Source organism: Schistocerca gregaria, chromosome X (genome assembly GCF_023897955.1).
Source record: "Schistocerca gregaria isolate iqSchGreg1 chromosome X, iqSchGreg1.2, whole genome shotgun sequence".
In the NCBI taxonomy this organism is placed as follows: Eukaryota; Metazoa; Arthropoda; class Insecta; order Orthoptera; family Acrididae; genus Schistocerca; species Schistocerca gregaria.
The window spans coordinates 386,056,661-386,081,534 of record NC_064931.1 but is presented as its reverse complement, the minus strand read 5'-3'; the positions used below and the strand labels follow the sequence as shown (position 1 = coordinate 386,081,534).

The window sequence follows — 24,874 nt, the reverse complement described above, 5'->3', positions numbered from 1 at the left end:
CATCTGTGAGGACACACATGTTGTATGATTGGCCGTGCAGGATCATATAGGTACTTCCTGTACCTTGAGTCAGGAAATGGTTTTGGTTGCAGAAAGACAAGTTCTCACACAGGTAGTGTAACAATGTCTGGAACACCATGGACTGTCAGCAAGGTGACCATTGTTGCAGCTTCCCTTGACATGACAGCAGTGTGAGGTGTGCCAACATTGGTGCAGAGAGAGAGAGAGAGAAAAAAAAGGAAAAGGAAAAAAAGGGACTTTGTAAAAAATTGGGACTGATGACCGTGCAGCTGAGCATTCCACCAAACAATCATCATCATCATCATCATGCTGAAATTGTGGCTAAATGTTGAGGAAGATGGTGCTATGCCTCACGTAAGAAGGAGACACAGTTACTAGTTCACATCGCAATTTGACAACAGCACACTCGTGACCTATCAAGACAACAGTTTATGACTATACAATATTGCTGCCCGTGTGTTTTGGTATCCTGTGGCCATAAGGTGAATATGGATCAGTGTTTTGAGGAAGATTATACTTGGCACCATTCGGGATCTCAATTGGCACCAGATGACTATCATCTGTGAGGACACACATGTTGTATGATTGGCCGTGCAGGATCATATAGGTACTTCCTGTACCTTGAGTCAGGAAATGGTTTTGGTTGCAGAAAGACAAGTTCTCACACAGGTAGTGTAACAATGTCTGGAACACCATGGACTGTCAGCAAGGTGACCATTGTTGCAGCTTCCCTTGACATGACAGCAGTGTGAGGTGTGCCAACATTGGTGCATCCCATGACAACATTGGACACTGGAGTGGTGCCATGTTGTATCTTCATACAAGTCTCAGTTCTGTGTACACCATCACGATGGAAATATGTGTGTGAATGCTTTGAGGAGAGTGAAAATTGCCAGATTGCATCTTCTACATGATGGGCCTAGCACCTGCCATGGTGATAGGGGATACCATTTTGTACACAACATGGCGACTTTTACTTCGAATAGCTGTTTATTTGGGCAGCATCCAGTTCATATCTGACTCGTTAAGGCTGATGCTGCCCCCTACTTTCAAAGTATCGGTGAAGTTATCTTTCAACAAGACTTCATGTTGCCTCTTTCTTTTGCTGTCCTGATCTACTTCGATGCAGAGGGTGTTTGATTGTTGCCGTATCCAGCATATTCTCTAGTTCTCTCACCCACTAAAACCACATGGTCATGGGTTGCCATACGATTGGCGTGCAAAGTCTCAACATATACTATGATTGATGAATTCTAGCATAGAGTTGAAGGAGCATGAAAGACACACCTGTATCTGTCATCCAAGCTGAATTTGACTCTATACTTAGCCAGGTTATAGACATTGTTGCTATCAGAGGTGGAAGATCTGAATACAAAGTTTTGCACCATGTATACTCCCAAACCACCTACAAATTGAGTCATGTATTCTTCCTACTACACTGTAGCTACACAATAAGAAATATTTTGTTCTTTGATGTCCTTCCTGGTATTGAAATTTTAATGGTGAATAGTGTATATTGTGTTGGAATGACTGTGGGCCCTTTTTCTCTTGATCATTGTGAAAATTTAGTGTTCCTCTATCATTTTAGTTTATTTTTCTTAATGACTGGGCATATGATTCTGTATGTTCTTTAATGTTTGTCCACTGACTCTAGAGTTTGGTAGATATTGTTTTGTCCTTTTTAGATAATGTTAACTTGATTGAATACAACATAACTTTGGGCATAGTTGTCCATTTCATTTGTACTTTGTTATAAAACATAATTTTGTGAGTGAATAGCTTACCATCCTTCATTCACAGTTGTTCATGTCATTGGATGAAATTTTCAAATCATTTGAGTTGTTGTTTACCGAATGTGCCAAGATACGAATGAAATATTTATCTGTGAGTAATATTAAAGTAATTTTACATACTGTGTTACAGTTACAAAAAACTCACTGTAGTTTTCAGTCTACAAAGAAATGTAAAGAAAGTAAAATTCTCTTGTTCAAACTGTGAAATTATCATCCATCAATTCGTCAGCAGAATAACAATTTTCCACTAGAAGAGTAAAGAGAGATTTCCAGTAAAGCAAGTTACATGTTGAATGCACTCTTGCCTTTATTTGATTGGCAATTTTTAACCCTGTATGCTCAGTTGTCTGAGCACAGAGTTTTAAACAGTGTGCAGAAAATCGGACATCTCTCTGTGGTGAGTGCTGTAATTGTTCTGGAAACTCAGTTAGTGTGTTTTTACATAAGAAAATAAAGATATCATAAATGTACATGGAAGGAATGGGTACTGTTTTTAAGTTTTTTTTTTTTACAAGTGTATTATGATTTGTTTGATAATAAGCAAGTCCTTAATTGTTTTCTCCCCCCCCCCCCCCCCCCCCCCCCTGTGGGTCCATGGGTTAGAATAGACCTGAGGTATTCCTACCTGTTGTAAGAGGTGACTAAAAGGAGTATCACATGTTTTGGCCTTTATGTGATGGTCCCCTGTTGGGTTTGAACTCCATTCAAAATTTTCCATAAGAGCGAGCCAATTGGGGAAGAGCACCTTACATGGTGCATCATGTCCATCGTACATTGAGATCTTTAGCCCACTTTCTCATCATTGCATTACAGTCCCACCCATTCTCCATCTCTTGGGTGAGGACACCTTCCTTGTTGCATTTCCCACCATGCACTATGCAGTGTCCCTTTGTGCATCAATAACGACTATGGACTTCTTTGGACCTGATATCCAGCACGGTAGCCAGGCCGTTGTGGTGGGGCTGCCATGTACCCTGTTGGTTGTAGCCCCCTGACCACCCAGGGATTGCTCTGCTGATGCCTGTGTTGTTAACTCCCCACGTATGCCAAGGGGTAGGTGCCCATCCTGCTGGGGCATTGGGTCTCTCGGCAATGGCCATCCTGCCTATGGGGAGGGCCCCTGGTCAGTGTGGGTGGCGTCAGGGCAGATGACATGCAATGAAGCGTAGCCCATCATCTCTTGCTGGTGGTGAAACACCAGCAGTCTCTAAGCAATCATGAGCTCAATTTGACGCACAGGAGTATGACCACAAATCGTTTCTCCCTCTGGCCACACCATGGGAGGAACATCAGGCTAAGGAAGGCAGCGGATCTTATTTGCGCCGGTAGCTTGTATGTTTGAGAGCTGATAGAGAATCTTTCATGACAATGAAGCCTCAGTTTTTTGTTGAGAATTTAGAGGACAAGTTTGGGGAGGTGAGAGGGTCTTGTCCAAAATGAGATCTGGTTCAGTCTTGATCAAAACCACATCCTGTTCCCAGTCACGGGAGTTACTCACTTGTGACAAGCTGGGGGATGTTTCTGTAACCATCACGCCCCAAAAGAGCTTTAATGTGTTCCATTGTATCATATTTCATGGCGACCTTCTTCTGCAGTCCAGCTGCGTGCCAATTTAGAGTGGCGAGGTGTACATTTTGTCTGGCTTGTCCACCAGGGTCCGAGGGATAATCAGGTTGCCACCGGTGCCTTCATCTTGGCCTTTAAGGGTGATACATTGCCTGAGAAGATCAAGGTGATGGTCTACAAGCCCTATATCCCTTCCCTGATGTGGTGCTTTAAGTGCTGGAAGTTCAGCCATATGTCTTCCTGCTGTACTTGCAGCATCACATGCTGAGATTGCGGACGCCCATCACATCCCAATACTCCATGTGCCCCATCTTACTGTCACTGGCCCAGTGTCAGGCCCATGGATGCCTGCCCAACTGGGCTTTAAACAAGGCTGACTGGGCAACTTTCACCTCTGCTGTCGCTGTCACCATTGAATCTCCCTCACGCGGTAACATCGATGTGATGATTGAGCAGGTGACTAGAACAATTGTTCCTGTGGCAGAAAACACGATCTCTCACTCTTTAGAGTGCCCAAGGTGTAAGGCAGGCACTTGGTGGTCACCGTAAGTCACTGAAGCAATTAAAGAGCGTCAGCAAGCTCTACAGCGGCATAAGTGGCATCCTTCCCTGGAGCACCTCAGAGCCTTTAAATGGCTCCATGCAGGAAGCAGGAGCATTGGGAAAGATATGTCTCGATGGTTTGGTGTCATATGTCACCTTCCCAAGCCTGGGCAAAGATCAAACATCTTTTCGGGTACCAGACCCCAACAGGTGTCCCTGGTGTTACCATAAATGGTGTGTTATCTACCGAAGCAAATGCAATAGCCGAGCAGTTTGCTTGAGCTTCTCAGTCGGAGAATTACCCCCCAGCCTTTCGCACACTCAAACAGCGGCTGGAAGGGAATGTCCTCTCATTCACTACACTCCGCAGTGAGTCCTATAATGCCCCATTTACAGAGTGGGGGCTCCCAGTGCCCTTGCACATTGCCCCGTCACAGCTCCTGGGCCTGATTGGGTCCACAGCCAGATGATTCAACATCTCTCATCTGACTACAAGCGACATCTCTTCATCATCTTCAACCGGATCTGGTGCAGTGGCGTCTTTCCATCATGATGGTGGGAGAGCACCATCATTCTGGTGCTCAAACTTAGTAAAAAACCCCTTGATGTGGAAAGCTATTGGTCCATCAGCCTCACCGAGGTTCTTTGTAAGCTACTGGAGCATATGATATGTCGGCGGTTGGGTTAGGCCCTGGAGTCACGTGGCCTGCTGGCTCCATGTCACGGCGGCTTCCGCCAGGGTCGCTCTACCACTGATAATCTTGTGTCCATCAAGTCTGCCATCCGAACAGCCTTTTCCAGATGGCAACACCTGGTTGCTGTCTTTTTTGACTTACGTAAAGCATATGACATTAAGGGGACCATGAACGTGTGGAAGTCCTCGATGAGGGCGTGTCACAGGGACTCTGTGGTTCTCTGCAGGCTGCGCATTGACCATGCATTGGTGACCCACAGCTGCCTCCTGCTCCGTGAAGACCCACCTCAGTGTTGGTGCAGCACTCGGTTGACAGTGGCCCATATTCTTGTACTATGTCCTCCTTTGGCTGCCCTGCGACTTCATCTTCGGTTACCGGACTTGTTATCATGATTTTAGCAAACACCACCTCATTGGCTGACTTAGTTTTATGTTTCATCCGTGAAGGTGGGTTTCATCATTCGATCTGAGTTTTAGTGCATGTCTTTTGTCCCTCAGTGTCCTCCACCCTAGTGCTTTTAGGGTGAAGGTTTTAACGTGTTGCAGGGTGGCTGTCTCTTCCTTTTAATTTTCGTTGTCGGCCAGCCACTGTAATCTGCTTCCTCGTTTTACTCTCTTCTAACTGTTTCTTGCATCTCTTTGTTGTTCTCTTGTCCTCTTTCGTTCCTTTTAGTGTTCGTTGCCTATCCTTCATTCTTGTGGTCTTTCCTTTCCTTCAATTTTGTTTTATGTGTCTCATCTATTTTATTCTCACACTTGTGGCATTGTTTTATTAGGAACAAGGGACTGATAACCTCATAGTTTGGTCCATTTCCCCTTCTTTTAAACCAACCAACCAATTGTTTTCTTTTGCAATACTCGTATCCTTGTGACATTTGTTAAATCCCCCTGTAAGATTATACGACAATTAATAACTGTCTCAATGTGACAGTTACAGATTACCTTTCTGGTTTCTATGCTTGTGACAACTGATAAAATACACAATGCAGATGCTAAACTATAAAGTTTATTTGCTAAATGGTCTATGTAGTCATTTCAGGTAAATATTTTGTCAAGATTTAGGCCTAAAAATTCACATGGTTTGCTTTTGTTATCTCCTGGGTGTTATAATTTGTTTTTGTGTGTGGTATTTCTATTGATTCAGTTGCAAATTGCATCATCTGGGTTTTAGTGACATTTAATTTTAGTCCTTTTTGCTGTAACGAGTATTCAAGCTTCTCGACACATTCTGAAATTTTTTCTGGTATCTCATTTTCATACACAAAAAGGGGCCCAATATCGAAAACTGAGAGACTACCAGGAAATTGTTTTTCACCAGAAGAATTTGATGTTACAATTACTCTTCATTTTCTGTCTGTTTAAGTATGAGCTTAACCACTGTAAAATATTGTCTCTGGTTCCATGCATCTGTAATTTGTGGAGAAGTAAGGAGTAAATCACTGAATTGAACGCTTTTGTCAGATTACAGTCTATTCCTATGACACTTTTTACCCTTACCTGATGTGGAGCATATATTTTAAGTAAGTCGCTGATGACACTGTAGTGCTTCTTCCTTGCTGGATGCCAAACTAGTGTTTAAAAATTGTGTCACTGTAGCACATTTTTCAATTTGTTTGGCTGCAGTGTCTTCAGCCACTGTAGAGAAAACTATCGAGAGAGATGTAATTCTCAATATCATCTGTTGATACATTTGAATATTGGTTTCATCTCGAGGAATAAAGCTAACAACTCGCTGAATAGTAAAGGGAGGCATTGAATTGTTGACATGTACACAAGATGAGTGAAGTTATGGTCCTGTAACAAGGTAGTGTTGGATGTGGAGGAGTAGACTAGTGGAGATTGAGGCCAGATAGATTACAGGAATGGAGCACATGGGGATAACTCCCATCATCATAGTTCAGAAAACCAGGTGCTGGGGAGGGCAGGAAAAAGGGGGGGGGGGGGGGGGGAGATGCAGGCAGCATGGGTTGTAAAGCAGCTATGGAAATAAAGCATGATGTGATGAGAATGTGTTCTGCCACTGAGTGGTCAGTATGGTTTATGGCCACAGCTTACAGAGGCCATTCATTCGGGTGACAGTCGGTTGGGAACATGTCTACTTAAAATACTGTGCAAAAATTGCAGTATCAATGGGCTCTTCATTGACCACACACAGCGAACCATATGCCACTCGCATCTCCGCAAGAAGTGATACATTCAAACATACTGCCAGTGTGCCTATGTGAGCTCTGCTCTCTTCAGAGTCTACAATCTCTTATGGGTGGTGCCATGGATGCTACCACAGGATGTCTTCACATCACCCACTGCATTCATCTGTTCCATCAGCAAGTTGTCTTATGACAACACACACGGAACTCCATCCACAGATCTTGGTAGACCTGCAATGAGAATACGTAAATATAAATCTTAACAGCTAGCCAATGATTGTATCTTATAAACACTATTAAGTGTACCAGTTTGGATAAAGGACCATTCAGAAAATGATGTTTCACAGCAACACTGAAGGACTCATGGTGTACCTAAGTTATGTGTATCACATATTTCAACTTGTGCACATTGTAAAGAAACATGCGAATATTTTATTCATTTCATAGATGTCTGATGTGTGCTACTTCATCAACTTAGGACACAGCGGAAATTGCAGCAGTTCTGGTATATGACGTGACTGCTTTCACTGGTTGCCCTACTTCTGATGGGATAGAATAAGCCAGTTACAGGCCTTGAGTAACATGTGCTGGTTGCATGGATCAGACAGGCCTTGCATCTGGTTCTAAGACACAGCCCATGTGGTGATTGGTTGGGAGTGGGTGTGGCATGGGGGATGGACCAGGATATTGCATAGATTGGGTGGTCCGCAGAATATTGTTCTTCATATCTGGGCACGATGATAAATACTTGAAGCCCTGGCAAAGGCTGTGATTGAATTTTTCCAGTCAGGGATGATTCTGGATGATGAGGTTGCTCCATTGAAGCTGGTTCTTGGGGGTCTGGGAACTAGGTTTGGGCAATATGTGTATAAGGAATGAGGTGGTGGGTTTGGAGTCAGAAGTACATTGGGAAAGGTAGTGTTAGATAGCAACAAGGCTGTGAGCATGGAGGATGTTGGTGTGTAAGGAGCGGCCATCGGTAGTGATTAGGCACCGAAGTGATAATGAAGTGAAGTGCCAAGTGATAATGAAATAAATTGGGGTTGGTTGCGACACAGTGAAGGAAGTGGTTTGTATCTTTAATGTGACAGGCTAGGTGGCAGGAAATTGGATGGAGGTGTTGGTTGGCAAGAGGAGAGATCCTCTCAGTTGGTGCACAGTAAATAGCTACAATTGGACGGTGAAGATTTTTGGGTTTATTCATTTTGGGAATCGTGTGGAATGTTGGTGCTTGGAGGGGGTTGAGAGGGGTTTGAGGAGGGAGAAGAAATCGGATAGTTGGTATGTGCCTTCTGTCTGGTAATCATGACAGTAGTGGAGCATTTGTCTGTAGGGATGATGATTAAATCAGAGTTTTTCTTGAGGCTGTGGATTGCTGTCCTTTCTTCCCCTGGGAGTTTTCTGTTCTTGGGAAGGACCTGGAGAATGATGGTGAGGTCAGGTCAGAGGTAAGGTGGTATATCCATGAGTAGCCAAATATCAGCATACATGTCAGATTGCAGGAGAGAAATAGGTGAAGTTGCAAGGCAGAAGGACCACCTTTGGAAGAGAACACAGTACAAAGTGGTAGTCAAGCTAAACGTGCTAGACCGATAGTGGAAAAGACACAGACTAAGACAAGCCCAAAGCAACCTGTGCCACAATGAGGTGCAAAGTGAAAGCCGTGGTCATAATGTCTGCAGGCCATGAACAAGGAGAGAGACACTCTACAACATGACCAGATAGAAAACTGTAGTAATCAAGTACTACATGCGACCAGTCCAAGAACCACAAATATGGCTTTATTCATGAACGTTGGAACAGTAATGGAAAATAGACACTAGTGGATCCCCACATAACAAGACACAGTACACTAGTGCGAATGGCACACTGGCATGACATGAAAGAGAGGGTCAATTGGCACTGCTCCACGCGTATATATGCACGTGTCACTGCCAGACGGCACAGCAGAGACATCACCACGTGGACACCTTCCACAGGTGGCCGCCAGCCACTGGCCTGTGATGATACAGTTGGCAGCTGATTCAATCAAGTATGTGTGGTAACACCATTCTCGACTAGGCAAAGTTTTTTTAATTTTTGGAGGTTTGGGCTTTGTGGGGCATTGGGAGGCGTTTTGGGGATGTGGTAGATGAAAAAGGTCGACAAGGCAGGGACTGGGTGCTATTCATGCCTCAGAGCACCACCACCAATCGACACATACCTACCTCCAGTGAACCACCCCTCATCACTAGGAGGTTCACCGGTGAAACCCATACCCTGATGTCCTGACTTTTTCCATGTGTCACAGTCCTCGAAACTCCTTTCCCAACATCACACAAAACCCAGAACCTAAACAAATCCAAAACACTATTGACAACCTATCCACTAAATACATCAATATCACAGAAGTTTCAGTCCTATCCAAGAAAACGAGGAACGTCCTACCTACAATCCTTGCCTCCCCTCCCTCCCCAGAGTAGTACTCCGCTGCCCACCCAGTCTACACAATATTCTGTTCCATCCCTATGCCACACCCACTCTCACATGGGTTGTAACCCGTACCCAGGCGCAAGACTCATCTGATTCACCAACCCAGCACATACTACCACAGACAGGTCACAGGGTTATCCTATCCATCAGAGACCGCACCACCCATGAAAACAGTCACATAATAAACCAGCTCTGCTGAAATTGCTGCATGACCCCAAACGAACTGCCTACCCAAATGAATAACCCCTGCCAAACTGTAGCCAAGAGCAGTACTGACCAAGCAGTGACAGAACATGCTTCTGAGCACAACATGCTCAATTTTAATGGTTACTTCACAACCTGTGCCGTGTGGATCCATCACTTCAGCATCATATTTTCTGAACTATGCAGATGGGAGTAATTTTTGCAACACACTTCCCCTTAATTCACCTGGCTTCAATCTCTGCTAGCCACCTGGCACTCAAAGCTATTTCAACCATGCCACAGGACCCTAACTGCATTCATCTTGCATCCATAATCTGTTCTCCCCCACTACCCTCCCCTTCTCATCTCCCCTTCCACACTGTTCTGTCACACCATTCCAGTGTACTGCCCTCACATCATTGTTATCATGTGCTGCACAAACTCACCAGTGCCAGTGCCCCTGCTACCTTCCTCCAAGATGTTAGCCAGCCTTCCCCAACCCACACCTGGCCTCCTCCTTCCCTTCACAGGGTCCACCCGGCATGGCCTCTCACACCCCAGTCTGTGATGGTGGTGATATATCATATGCATCCTTGACTACATAAATGTGTGTTACATCTCATCCAAATGAATTTTTATTTTGAAGGATGGTATTGTATTCTCCCCATCACTTTGTATGACTTTTCAGCCTTTTGTTCTTGTTTTTTGTTTACAAGATGTGTTCAGATTCTCGTCCAAGCTTACGAAAATTACCTTGTCTGATAGAATGGAATTCATTGAAACAATTTGACATCTTAACAGTAATAAGTATAATATCATTTTGAAATGTAATTTTCAAACTCACTTGACTTTTGATTTTTATCTATTATTTGCTAGTTTCTTAGCTAGCAATACTACTTTGATGATGCTAGCCATCACTGCAAGCTCAACTTTCTCCAGTCCTCCCAGTTTCTTGGAATTCTTTTCGTAGCTGCATATTATGCATTTATCCTGGTGTTGTCAGTTAACTTGCATCTTCTTCTACCTCTGGTCCTCTTTGTAGACACTGTTGATTGAAGTGCATGCTTCTTATCCAGTGTCATAACCAATTTCACTTCCTTCTCTGAACTCTTCCATCACTAGTCTTTTCTCATTCACTCCTTGTAACAAATGCTCATGTCTCATTTGATATGTCCATTTCACACCTTTCATTGTAGATTGACATCTCAAAAGTCACTAAGCATTTCTCCTCTCTCTCTCTCTCTCTCTCTCTCTCTCTCTCTCTCTCTCTCTCTCTCTCTCTCTCTCTCTCCACTGCAGTTTCTATGTATTGGCACCCTACAATACAGGGTAATGCTCTGTATGAAACACTTCACTTATCTTTTGCTGGACCACATAAAATACCCCTACAGTAAAACTTCATGATTACAGCTTTGTAGTGTTTAGCATACATATAAAATCAGGGTTTTTGTTAGAATTTAGCTCATTGTGGAACTCTGTTTCTAGCACTGGAGATTTTTATTACTGGTGTAATCCATTTATATTTACTGTTTACTTTCTCCTGCCTAGTTCGGCAGGGGGGGGGGGGGTCAGTTGACTACATGTAAGTCGTCGTCCCCACCCCAGGTATCGGGTACTGTTGTGAGTTGACACTCCAGTTGTGACTTTTTGGTATTATAGTCATAGGATACTATTTTTTTTTCATTTTTTTAAGTTCATAGTGTTTCATTTTCAAGGATTTAAAACAAATTTCCAATATTTGTATCACTTTCAAATCTTATCAAGATCCATCTGAATATTTTTGTAGCTTTTTTCAGACAGCACTTCATTGTAGATAACTGCATCATCTGCAAAAAGACTGAAGCTACAGCTATGTTGTCTGCATCGTCGTGAATATAAAATGTGAATAGCAAGGGCCTAATACCCCTTCCTGAGGCACACCCGAAATTACTTCTACTTCTGTTAATGACTTTCCATCCAAGGCAACTTCCTGTGTCCTCCCTACCAAAGAATCCTCAGTCCATTCACAAATTCTTGCTTGATACACTTTATGACCATACTGTGGATAATAAGCATTGGTGTGGTACGGAGTGGAATACACTTTGGAGATAGGAAAACTCTGCATCTACCTGACTGCCTTCATCTGTGACTTTCAGGGTGTCATGTGAGAAAAGTGAGAGTTGAGTTTTACATGACTGATATTTTCAAACTCCGTGCTTGTTCACATGAAGAGGTCACTATATTAGAGATACCTCTTTATGTGTGGTCTTAGAAGATTTTCTGAGATTCTACAATAAATGAATGTCAAGGATATTGTGAATCACTTTTGCTGCCCTTCCTGTAGATAAGTGTGACATGTGCTTCTGTCCAACTGCTGGGCACAGTTTTTCCTTTGAGGGATTACAGTTAAAAGGGAGTAATTCAGTTGCAAATTCTGTATCAGATCTGATAAATATTCCATTGAAGTTTGGAGCTTAGTTCAGTTTTAGCAATTTCAGATGCTTCTTAATACCAATGACATTAATATCTAGATCACTCATCTTTGCAGTGATATGATAAGTAAATTGGGGCAGTACTCTTAGATTTTCATTTGTAAAGGAACATTTGAAATGTGAGTTCATTGTTTCTGCTTTTGCTTTGGTCCCCTCAGTTTCAGTCCGTCTCATCCATGAGTGCCTGGACAAAACTTCTGTGCCACTAACAGCCTTTGGATATGACCAGAATGTCTTTGGGTTTGTGAGAGATTCTTTGATAATATTTTGCTACAGTAGTTGTTGAAGTCTACATGCTTTGTTCTCTAGCCAGCCAAACATTTTGTTCATCATTGCTCTATCTATAGTTCTATGCTTTTTTACATTTATTATGCACTAGTCTCTGTTTCTTTAGAAGCTATTATTTTTTTTACAGTGACTGTATGCCACAGAGATGTCCATCCAGTTATGAACTGTTGTACTATGTACATATCTATCAAGTGCATGATCAATTATTCTTCTAAAGCTGAGCCATCATTCTTCTATATGTTCCTCTTCAGTGCTAAATGTTTAGGTTTTCTAATTGAGATACAATACTGGTGCCTTTTTTATCTATCCTGATGAACATGTAAATCCTTCTACTTTCTGTAGTTGCCTTTTGTACTTCAGTAATCATTGTTGTTATAACTGCTTCATGTTCACTGATGCCAGTTTCTATGTGTACATCCTCAAAGAGGTCAAGTCTCTCTGTCGCTGTTAGATATACATTCTTCAAGACTTTGGTTCCTGCGCTTCCAGCAACTCAGTCTATATAGATTTTAGTGGTCAGAAACATTTAGGACTAAGCATTAGTTACTTGTATTATCAAATTAGTAGTTTCTAATCATATTATCAGTGCAGGTCACTGATATCCTGTTTCCTCTAGTACCTTAATGAAACTTGACAAGAAACCTTATTTCTGAATTAAGTCATGAAATTTTTTGGGTTCACTGCCTTCACTAACTCATTTGGGTTGAAGTCTGCTCTGTCCCCAACTGTTGTTTTATTTACTGTTTGAAGTTTTTCTAGTAGACATTTGACTTCAGCTAAGAACAGGTTTGTTATAGCGCTTCTGAGAAGTCCATATATTGCTATAATTAATGTATTCAAATCACTTAACAGTTCAGAGGAACTCTCAGCCACACTTTTTTCATTTAAATAATTTAAATCCTTTCTTACTTTATAACTTTTTGTGGCATAAACAAGAATTCGGGGGTTTCCATGAGATTTATTTCTCCTACAAAACCTAGTAGTTGCCTTAAAATCATTAATATCACTCACAATCTTTGTACAATGCTCTATTAACAAGCGTTCATTTAAGCTGATTATTTTGATGTTTGCACACTCAGAAAGCACCTTTCAGTAGTTGCAGGGGCAACAGTCTGGATGATTGACTGATCTGGCCTTGCAACATTAACCAAAACGGCCTTGCTGTGCTGGTACTGCGAACGGCTGAAAGCAAGGGGAAACTACAGCCGTAATCTTTCCCGAGGACATACAGCTTTACTGTATGATTAAATGATGATGGCATCCTCTTGGGTAAAATATTCCGGAGGTAAAATAGTCCCCCATTCCGATCTCCGGGCGGGGACTACTCAGGAGGATGTCGTTATCAGGAGAAAGAAAACTGGCATTCTACGGATCGGAGCGTGGAATGTCAGATCCCTTAATCGGGCAGGTAGGTTAGAAAATTTAAAAAGGGAAATGGATAGGTTAAAGTTAGATATAGTGGGAATTAGTGAGGTTCGGTGGCAGGAGGAACAAGACTTCTGGTCAGGTGACTACAGGGTTATAAACACAAAATCAAATAGGGGTAATGCAGGAGTAGGTTTAATAATGAATAGGAAAATAGGAATGCAGGTAAGCTACTACAAACAGCATAGTGAACGCATTGTTGTGGCCAAGATAGATACGAAGCCCACACCTACTACAGTAGTACAAGTTTATATGCCAACTAGCTCTGCAGATGATGAAGAAATTGAAGAAATGTACGATGAAATAAAAGAAATTATTCAGATAGTGAAGGGAGACGAAAATTTAATAGTAATGGGTGACTGGAATTCGAGTGTAGGAAAAGGGAGAGAAGGAAACATAGTAGGTGAATATGGATTGGGGCTAAGAAATGAAAGAGGAAGCCGCCTAGTAGAATTTTGCACAGAGCACAACTTAATCATAGCTAACACTTGGTTTAAGAATCATGAAAGAAGGTTGTATACGTGGAAGAACCCTGGAGATACTAAAAGGTATCAGATAGATTATATAATGGTAAGACAGAGATTTAGGAACCAGGTTTTAAGTTGTAAGACATTTCCAGGGGCAGATGTGGACGCTGACCACGATCTATTGGTTATGACCTGTAGATTAAAACTGAAGAAACTGCAAAAATGTGAGAAATTAAGGAGATGGGACCTGGATAAACTGAAAGAACCAGAGGTTGTACAGAGTTTCAGAGAGAGCATAAGGGAACAATTGACAGGAATAGGGGAAAGAAATACAGTAGAAGAAGAATGGGTAGCTCTGAGGGATGTAGTAGTGAAGGCAGCAGAGGATAAAGTAGGTACAAAGATGAGGGCTGCTAGAAATCCTTGGGTAACAGAAGAAATATTGAATTTAATTGATGAAAGGAGAAAATATAAAAATGCAGTAAATGAAGCAGGCAAAAAGGAATACAAACGTCTCAAAAATGAGATCGACAGGAAGTCCAAAATGGCTAAACAGGGATGGCTAGAGGACAAATGTAAGGATGTAGAAGCTTATCTCACTAGGGGTAAGATAGATACTGCCTACAGGAAAATTAAAGAGACCTTTGGAGAGAAGAGAACCACGTGTATGAATATCAAGAGCTCAGATGGCAGCCCAGTTCTAAGCAAAGAAGGGAAGGCAGAAAGGTGGAAGGAGTATATAGAAGGTTTATACAAGGGCGATGTACTTGAGGACAATATTATGGAAATAGAAGAGGATGTAGATGAAGACGAAATGGGAGATACGATACTGCGTGAAGAGTTTGACAGAGCACTGAAAGACCTGAGTCGAAACAAGGCCCCCGGAGTAGACAACATTCCATTAGAAGTACTGACAACCTTGGGAGAGCCAGTCATGACAAAACTCTACCAGCTGGTGAGCAAGATGTATGAGACAGGCGAAATACCCTCAGACTTCAAGAAGAATATAATAATTCCAATCCCAAAGAAAGCAGGTGCTGACAGATGTGAAAATTACCGAACTATCAGTTTAATAAGCCACGGCTGCAAAATACTAACGCGAATTCTTTACAGACGAATGGAAAAACTGGCAGATGCAGACCTCGGGGAGGATCAGTTTGGATTCCGTCGAAATGTTGGAACACGTGAGGCAATACTGACCTTACGACTTATCTTAGAAGAAAGATTAAGAAAAGGCAAACCTACGTTTCTAGCATTTGTAGACTTAGAGAAAGCTTTTGACAATGTTGACTGGAATACTCTTTTTCAAATTCTAAAGGTGGCAGGGGTAAAATACAGGGAGCGAAAGGCTATTTATAATTTGTACAGAAACCAGATGGCAGTAATAAGAGTCGAGGGGCATGAAAGGGAAGCAGTGGTTGGGAAAGGAGTGAGACAGGGTTGTAGCCTCTCCCCGATGTTATTCAATCTGTATATTGAGCAAGCAGTAAAGGAAACAAAAGAAAAATTTGGAGTAGGTATTAAAATTCATGGAGACGAAGTAAAAACTTTGAGGTTCGCCGATGACATTGTAATTCTGTCAGAGACGGCAAAGGACTTGGAAGAGCAGTTGAACGGAATGGACAGTGTCTTGAAAGGAGGATATAAGATGAACATTAACAAAAGCAAAACGAGGATAATGGAATGTAGTCAAATTAAATCGGGTGATGCTGAGGGAATTAGATTAGGAAATGAGACACTTAAAGTAGTAAAGGAGTTTTGCTATTTAGGAAGTAAAATAACTGATGATGGTCGAAGTAGAGAGGATATAAAATGTAGACTGGCAATGGCAAGGAAAGCGTTTCTGAAGAAGAGATATTTGTTAACATCGAATATAGATTTATGTATCAGGAAGTCGTTTCTGAAAGTATTTGTTTGGAGTGTAGCCATGTATGGAAGTGAAACATGGACGATAACTAGTTTGGACAAGAAGAGAATAGAAGCTTTCGAAATGTGGTGCTACAGAAGAATACTGAAGATAAGGTGGATAGATCACGTAACTAATGAGGAGGTATTGAATAGGATTGGGGAGAAGAGAAGTTTGTGGCACAACTTGACTAGAAGAAGGGATCGGTTGGTAGGGGATCACAAATTTAGCATTGGAGGGCAGCGTGGAGGGTAAAAATCGTAGAGGGAGACCGAGAGATGAGTACACTAAGCAGATTCAGAAGGATGTAGGTTGCAGTAGGTACTGGGAGATGAAGCAGCTTGCACAGGATAGAGTAGCATGGAGAGCTGCATCAACTGACTGAAGACAACAACAACAACAAGGTTTGGAAGTTCTGCTGCTTAGCTGTTAATATTGCAGTGCATCAATATAGCATTTTTGTTCTTGACTGTGATTTAAAGTGCACCTTTCCTTTGATATATATGCTTTTTATTTTCAACTTGCACCTTGTATTTTATCCCCCTCAGTAGAATGCATCAGTTTCACTTGCTTTGTATGATTTTAGGCATGTCTACATTTTACTTAACCGTTCGGCTAAAAGCCATCTTTTCTCAGATATTTGTCATTTAAAAATTTGTTCGGACCTGTGAATATTGCTTCAAGCCTTTTCCTCAGTACCCTAATGATACAATCTCCATCATCATCAATTTGTTTAAATCTGTTTGAAGAAAAACTGTTTTTAACCAGGTGACTTAGAACAAAGGTGATATTGCTTCAATTAACTTGAACATTCATTGTGGAAACATTAACATAATTCTCTCAAAATTTATCCAGTTGAAATTTTTATGGTTGTTAGGATTTCAAATGAAACTGCTGGGTACTATAATAAATTGAGACAGTAGCAGGTTATCGAGGTGATTCAGTTAGCCTCTGCTTTTCCTACTGTTTATTATCTGTGCTCATTCAATTTTAGGTCGCTCCATATGGTTTCTCCTAGGTTTTTTATGAATCATTGTTTTCAGTGAGTTGTTGCCAATAGTACAGTTAAACAGTAGTGAAGTTGTTTGCCTATTTATGCACAATGTTACACTTAGTTACATTCTAGGTCGAAAGCTACACTCTGTGCCACATGTCAATCCTCTGCAAGTCTTCCTGAATTTTGATGCTGTCTTCTGATGTTGCAACATTTCTATAGACAATAGCATCATTCCCTAATAGCCTTATGTAGCCTCCAACATTATTCACTAGGTCATTTTATCTGCCCTATAACACTCCCTTTACATACTCCCAAAATTACTGATGGCTTTGTGGAGTTTGTTCCACTGAAAATTACATATGTGCAAGGAAGTCCTGTATCCAATCAAAAATCTGGTCCGATGCTTGATAAGCTCTTATTTTGTTCACTATATGGCAGAATGGCAATGTACTGAGTGCCTTCTGGAAATTGAGAAACATGACATCAACCTGAATGCCTTTGTCTGTAGCACTGTGGATCTTGTTCCCAAGAGAGCAAGCTGCAGATCTTATAATTAATTTTCCCCAAGACATTTAAATCTCAGTTTTACCTATGGTAATGGTGGAAGCTGAAGAAATGAATTAAAATTTTTGCCATGGCTTGGACTAAAACCTGGGTCCCCTTGCTTAATAGGCAGAAATGCTGACCATTACACCACCACAGCACTATGGTTACCATTGCTGCACGGACTACCCAACTCCAGTGTCCTCTTCAATGCAAACTTCAGTTCATATCTTCAGGTTATTTTCCCCGTAAATCGTCACTATTGCCAGGGCTCTCTGGCATTGGAATACCACCCCAGCATTGGACGTAATGGGGAGGTCCTGTACCCCAGGTGATCTTATAGATATTATGATTAATTTTCCTCAAGACATGGAAATCTCATTTTAATCTACAATAATGAGGGAAGCTGAAGAAATGAATTAAGATTTGTGCCACAGTCGGGACTCAAACCCGGGTCTCCTTACCAGTAAACAAGGAGTCCCGGGTTCGAGTCTCAGCTGTGGCACAAATTGTAATTCATTACTTCAGCTTCCATCGTTATCATGGAGCAAGCCATTTTTCGCTAGGTCTCTTGTCCGCAGAATCAATGTTGACCATTGTAGAAGAGATTTTCCTGCTCCAAGAATGTCATAATGTGTGAACATGTAACTTGTTCTGTAATTCTACAACAGATTTACATCAGAAATGTAGGCCTGTAATTATGCATGTCTGACGGCTTTTCTTGAAAGTGGGAATGACCTGCACTTTTTCCCAGTCGATAAGTACTCTTCATTTTTGCAGTGACCAGTGATAAACTACTACTACTAGAAGGGGAGCAAATTCTTTCAAGTAATCTCTGTAGAACCTCACAGGTATGTGATCTGGTCCAGTGGCATTCCCACTGTTGAGCAGTTTTAGTTTATTTTCTGTTCCAGTCACTTATCTCAATATCTGCCTTTTCAGCCATTGATTTAAAGAGGAACTGCATTAAGTTCTTCTGTAATGAAAAAAATTCATAAGACTAAATGAAGTATTATGCCTTTCCTCTGCCTATTTTGGTGCCAGTGTGAGCACTACACGTGTGAATAGATGATTCTGATCCACTTACTGACTTAAATAAGACCAAAACTCAGTAGGATTTTTAGTTAGACCATTTGGCAAAATTTTACTTCAAAATTTATTGAATGCTTCTTGTACTGCTGTCCTGGTTCTCATTTTGGTTTAATTCAGCATTTGTTTGCCTACCATGCTTGGACTTTTCATAAACTGGTGATCCTCTCTATGCATTCACAGCAACTTTTTAGCCCACTGTCCAAGTTTTACTTACATACAAGGTTACGTTCCCTACAAATGCCTTCAGGAAAGACTTCCAAATGTTTAAGTTTATATTTGATGTTAATAAATTTCTCTTCTTCAGAAAAGACTTGCTACTGCCATCTGATTTTGTATCCTTTCTCCTTTTGCCATTGTCAGTTATTTTGTTGCCCAAATAGCAAAACTCATCTACTACTTTTAAGGTCTCATTGCCTAATATTATTCTGTCAGCAACAACTGATTTAATTCGACTATCTTCATTTTAATTTTGTTGATGTTCATTTTATAACCTCATTTAAAGAAATTACTAATTCTATTAAACTGATCCTCTGCATCCATTGCTGCCTTGTACAGAATTTCGATGCCATTGGCAAATCTCAGTGTTAAATACTTGTAATTGAATTTCAATTCCCTTTCCAAATTGTATGTCTACTGCTCTAGAGGGCAGTTACGGCACCTTCTCGCGCACGTGTTGTGGTCTTCTGTGGCGTGTATAGGGGCCACCGCTTGCGCTGGGAAGTCAGTTCCGGCGAGATCGTGCACCAGCACTCTCACCTGAAGATGGCGGCCAGTTGGACTGCGGAAATATTGTGTCATGAAGACGTTATGATCCGGCTGCATACCCGAGAAGAATATTATCAATTATTACTCCGGGAAAGCCTTCGTAGTCATACCAGAAATCTGTTTGCCTACATCCTCCTAAATGTTGCTTCTATGGGCTTAGATGTAGTCATCATTTACGCAAAAAACATAATCTGATATAAACAGCCGGCCGGTGTGGCCGAGCGGTTCTAGGTGCTTCAGTCTGGAACCGCGTGACTGCTACGGTTGCAGGTTCGAATCCTGCCTCGAGCGTGGATGTGTGTGATGTCCTTAGGTTAGTTAGGTTTAAGTAGTTCTAAGTTCTAGGGGGACTGATGATCTCAGATGTTAAGTCCCATAGTGCTCAGAGCCATTTGAACCATTTTTTGATAAAAACACATTATCTAAAATACATGTAGCAGACCTTTAAAATTGATAACTATCATGGAAACCAATTGTGATACATTAAAAGACGAATACAGTTACCCATATAAAATTATTAAAAGGAAATATTTGAACAGAATAGGACCAATTCTTTTTATGGTGAATTTATGGTCAACAATTAATATACGTAATACATTGCCTGTAGCAACCTATAAATTGCCTATGAAAGATAAAATTTCTATATGACAGCTGAAAAAGGACAGATCAATGATCAGCACCCTCTGTTGGGATGGCCACCAGGATGTTATTTAGGCACGCACCAATCTTAAGAACTTAACCACTAGAGGGCTTTACATAGAACGTGATATGTCTCCCACAGAAAACTTTTAAACAGCATATTAACAGTAAATAAATAAAATTATATAGTCTGCTTATACATTCAATGAGTAGGTGTGACATAATCAGTTAATGTTTGGAAGTAAGGCAAATGCCTACTGTTCTCGACATAAATCATCAAGTAAGGCTAGGTATAAATACGTGAGACATTATTTGGTTGTCGTAGTATGTTATCAAACAAAGCAAAGTAGGCATTGGGCACAAAATCGCTTTGTCCATTGAGTACCCTAGTGGGCTCATACTTTTTCGCTTTATAAATCTCTTAACTCCTCCAACAAGTGAAGAGTATGACCCTTCGCTGCCCTGTGTAGAATGCGATATTGCCTATAGTGTGGCAGGTTTCTGCCATATGCATTCCCAATGCAGTTTTGTTATGTGCCTGCAAATGCTCCCTGAATCTGATTTTAAAAGAATGGTCAGTTTGACCGATGTAAAATTTGTCACAACTACTACAAACGATCTTGTAACCCCAGACTTGTCAAATTTATCAGAATCTTTACTCAAACTATGTTTTACACGGAGTTTCAGAGTGTTGTTAACTTGAAAACTACATATAACCTTAGATTTATTCAAACACTTTTCTGTTTGTTGGGACATTTTTCCGTATTTGCTTTCTGAATTTTTTTTTTTTTTTTAATCCTATTGTATGGCCGCATAACATCTTTAGCTGAGAAATCGTTGGCTACTGCAATTTGCCTTAATATACTAAGTTCTTGGCGTATTTCATTGTCAGCCAATGGTTATCTAAAAAGTCGATGGATCATAGAGGTGAAAAAGGTCGTTTTAGATCGTGGTGGATGGCATGAACTGGCTCCGATAATAGTATCTGTACATGTAGGCTTTCTGAAAATTGAAAATTTATGTCTGTTATCAACCTTCTTAATGATAAGATCTAAATAGTTAATGGAGCCTGCTTCTTCTTTTTCTGTAGTAAGCACTATTTTTTGGTGCATGCTGTCTATGGCTTGAGCAAATGCGGTAACCTCATTCTTGTCCCCCTCTAACAGTAACAAGATGTCATCGACATAACGTTAATAATATATAGTCTTGTCTTTTAGTCATGGAAACATAGCAAAGAACTTACATTCTAAGTGACATGAATTCATGGTGAACTACTACTTCAAAGTCAAAGAAAACTATGAGCAAGGCCTTGACATTTGATCTCACCTGACAAGCTTTTTTGGTCTTGGAGAGCCTTTGAGACCCATTATGAAGGTTGAACCTTGGTCTCAACATCATAACCATAGACCCATATCTCATCACCAGTTATGATTGTCTTAAGGAACATCTTGTTCTCATTTGTGTGATCCAGAACCTCTTCACAGATTGCGAGATGATGGTGTTCCAGGTCTAGACTCATGAGTTATGAGATGAACTTGGCGACAACACAGTGCATTCCAAGATGCTGTCAGAATTTCGTGACATGATCCAACTGAAATGTTACATTCTTCTGCAATCTCTCGGACAGTCAGTCTTTGATTGGCATGCACAATTTCATTGACATTCCTGACATGAGCGTCATCGGTAGACATCAAAGGGCATCCTGAATGAGGGTCATCCTTAACTCCGTTTGGCCATTTTTAAAGTGTATGAACCATTTGTAACACTGAGTTTGGCTTAAGCACTCATCACTGTCAACTTTTGCATCATTGAGTGTGCGTCTATAAAGGGTTTCTTGAGTTTCACAACAAATTTAATGCAGATGCATTGCTCCTCCAACTGTGCCACCTCAAAATTCGCTAACTGTGTGACGCAGCATTCTACTCAGTATAGAACTGAATAATAACTAACAGATGTACAACAATGAAACTTCCAGCAGTAAGTGTATTTTCAGATCATAGTGTTGTGCTGCATTGACAACCTCGCCTTGAGATATGTATGCGATTGTGGTTTAAATGTGAATTTGTTAAGTGGGTACTTCAAAACATCTACATCACCATGGCTGCAATTAGGCAACATAAAAGCTGTCACGTACACAGACAGGAACCAGAATACAAGCAGTACATCATTCATAAGAACTGTATATTCAGGAGACAGATGGACTCCAAAACAGCAGTACAAGCCAGCTGCACATAAGGCATCCAGAGGTGTTTTTTCAGAGACACAGGTCAACCTTACGAAATGGCTGGAGGGATTTGACGAAATCACCAGATACAATAGTTGGGATGATGTGATGTGTTTGGCGAATGTGTTCTTATACTTCAATGGCACAGCTCAGCAGTGGTTCAGAACAGTGAAGAGAAACTCAATATTGGGGTCAAATTTGGGGCCTAACTTAAGAAAATGTTCAGCGACAACAAGTAGCAAGTACACTTATGCTACATCACAAACCCAAATATGACAGAAGTGAAAAAATCTCACATTTGATGAAAGGAATGACAAAACCAATGTACCAAGCTCTTCTGGTAAAGGATGTCATGACGACAGAGGAATTCATCAAGTGGATCCAGATAATTGAGGAAACAACAGAAAAGAGTCAGACAAAAGAGGTATGACGGACAGCCAAATTGTGTCACTATATTAGTTGCAGAAGACCACAATGATCTTGCCTCTCTCATTTACCAGATAATAAGGGAAGAGATTAAGCAGTGTGTGACATACAGAAATGTCTGACAGAGTACACAAGAGATAGCAGTCATGAATATCAACCCCATACGTCAAGAGATAATAGAGAATGTCAAAGAAGAGGTGTATCAATCTTTGGCACTAATCTCTGCCATTAGTCGAATGCTCCGTGAAGTCATTTTAACAAAATGCGGGTGTAATGTTATTCTCATGTGGGGTTCTTACAAGCATCACAAGCAGTCTGAGACTGTGGGAGCTCCAGATTGAGGAAACATTTTGATGAGCACATATAATAAACACTGCTCAGGAAGTTGTTTGTCATCAAAGATGATATCTCACCATTATCAATGAGACGAGTTCCATAGAGACTCTCAGTTAAACTTTCAAGCTTTTATTGATTGCAAAAAGCTACTCAGGCTCACAGAAGAAATCTAAATACCATTGACAGTCATAATCATTGTAGGCGGACAAAGAGAACTTTGGACCACTAATTGTCATGAGGAGCTACAACTCATCTCTAAAGTTATGTGTTTAGGGATAGCAGAACCAATCCAGGAAGGGTAGCTTAGTGTCACTGGTGAAGAATCATGCTATTCTACCACAGCAGGCAATGCAGGGGAGGAAGCTACTACCAACGGTGTATAGGATCTGGCCTGACTGAGGAACAGTATCAGTGGGTGGGAGCCATTCTGCATCAATTTTTGAATGTTGGCATTCATATTGAGTGTCACAGGCTAAACAATGAATAAGTGGGGAAGACATGGCAACATGATATTAGTGAACTGTCTGAGTGGCCTTGTTCCTTTTCTGTGGTCCTTGTGAAGGAGAAGGATGGCACAGGGCATTTCTACATCAACTGCCGATAGCTGAATAAAATCGCGAAGAGTGATGTCTGTCCATTTCCACACATTGATGACACCATAGACTGTTTAAAAGGAGCAAAGTATTTTCCAACTATGGACATGCCGTGGAGCAAAGTATTTCCCAACTATGGACATGGGACATGCCAGAAGTCTACTGGCAAATGGAGGTTGAAGAAGCTAACTGGGAAAAGACTGTTGTCGTAACTCCTGATGGCCTCTGTCAGCTTAAAGTAATGCAGTTTGGACTGTGTAATGCTCCAGCCACCTGTGAACATTTTCCAAAGATATTTGAAGAATATCTAAGCTGTCTGACAACAGCATTGAAGTGTGTTCAGACTGCAGGTCTCCACCTGAATGTGAGAAAGTGCTTCTTTGTTGCCCAAGAAATAAAAATCTTGTGGCACCTAGTGAATGGCAATGGAGTGTATGATAAGTTTTCATGGAATGGGCTCATGCCACCAGCAGTTCATAAAGTACCCCTGTACGAAGGAGCATATCTTTCAAGAACTACTCCAGGGAGATACCAAAGTTTCCTGGAATGAAATACAAGATCGTTTCGTCATCCTTAAGGAGGCACTACAACTAATCTCATTCTAGTGATGCATGGTGAGAATGCTGTGATAAAACTTCACACTGATGCTAGTGGTTTTTGAATGGAGAAGTTTTTGTTCAACTTCAGGGTGGTGTTGCGAAGGTGATAGCTGATACTTAGTAGAGTACACTCCAAATCCAAAATGAACTACTCTACAACCTAAAAAGAGTATCTTGCAGTTGTCTGGGCCATCAACAAGTTCTGCTCATATTTATTAGGCAAACTATTCACCATTGTGACAGACCACCATTCCCTCGACTGGCTGAATAACCTGAAGGATCTGCTGGGTCAACTGGTGAGATGGGCACTGATGCTTCAGGAGTATGTCATCACAGTGGTATACAAAAGTGGATGCAAACATAAGGAAACCTACCGTCTTCCATGGAATTTTTTGGCATAACAAAGCAGCATGGACAAAAATCTCAATCGCCACTGCATTAAGACATTGCTGCTGAACAGAGGGAATATCCAGCACTGCTGAAAATTATATATGTCTTAAAAGAGAAGGAATCACCCCAAGAAGAAATCCAATTAATTAACAAAGCAGTTTATTACAGGAACCATGATCCAGTAGGGCATAGGTGGTTGCTCATTACCTCAACTCATCTGTGGCAAGCTCTTCTGAAGTTTTCCATGATGCTGTGATGTCTGATCACTTGGGATTCATGAGGACTTGAGACAGA

General features: G+C 41.2%; 1 protein-coding gene across 3 annotated transcripts in view; it reads left to right on the top strand.

The window, feature by feature from the left end:
- Positions 1-24,874, top strand: part of LOC126298471 (adenosine 3'-phospho 5'-phosphosulfate transporter 1) — a 91,450-nt gene that overhangs the window by 43,267 nt on the left and 23,309 nt on the right. The window lies entirely within an intron of this gene.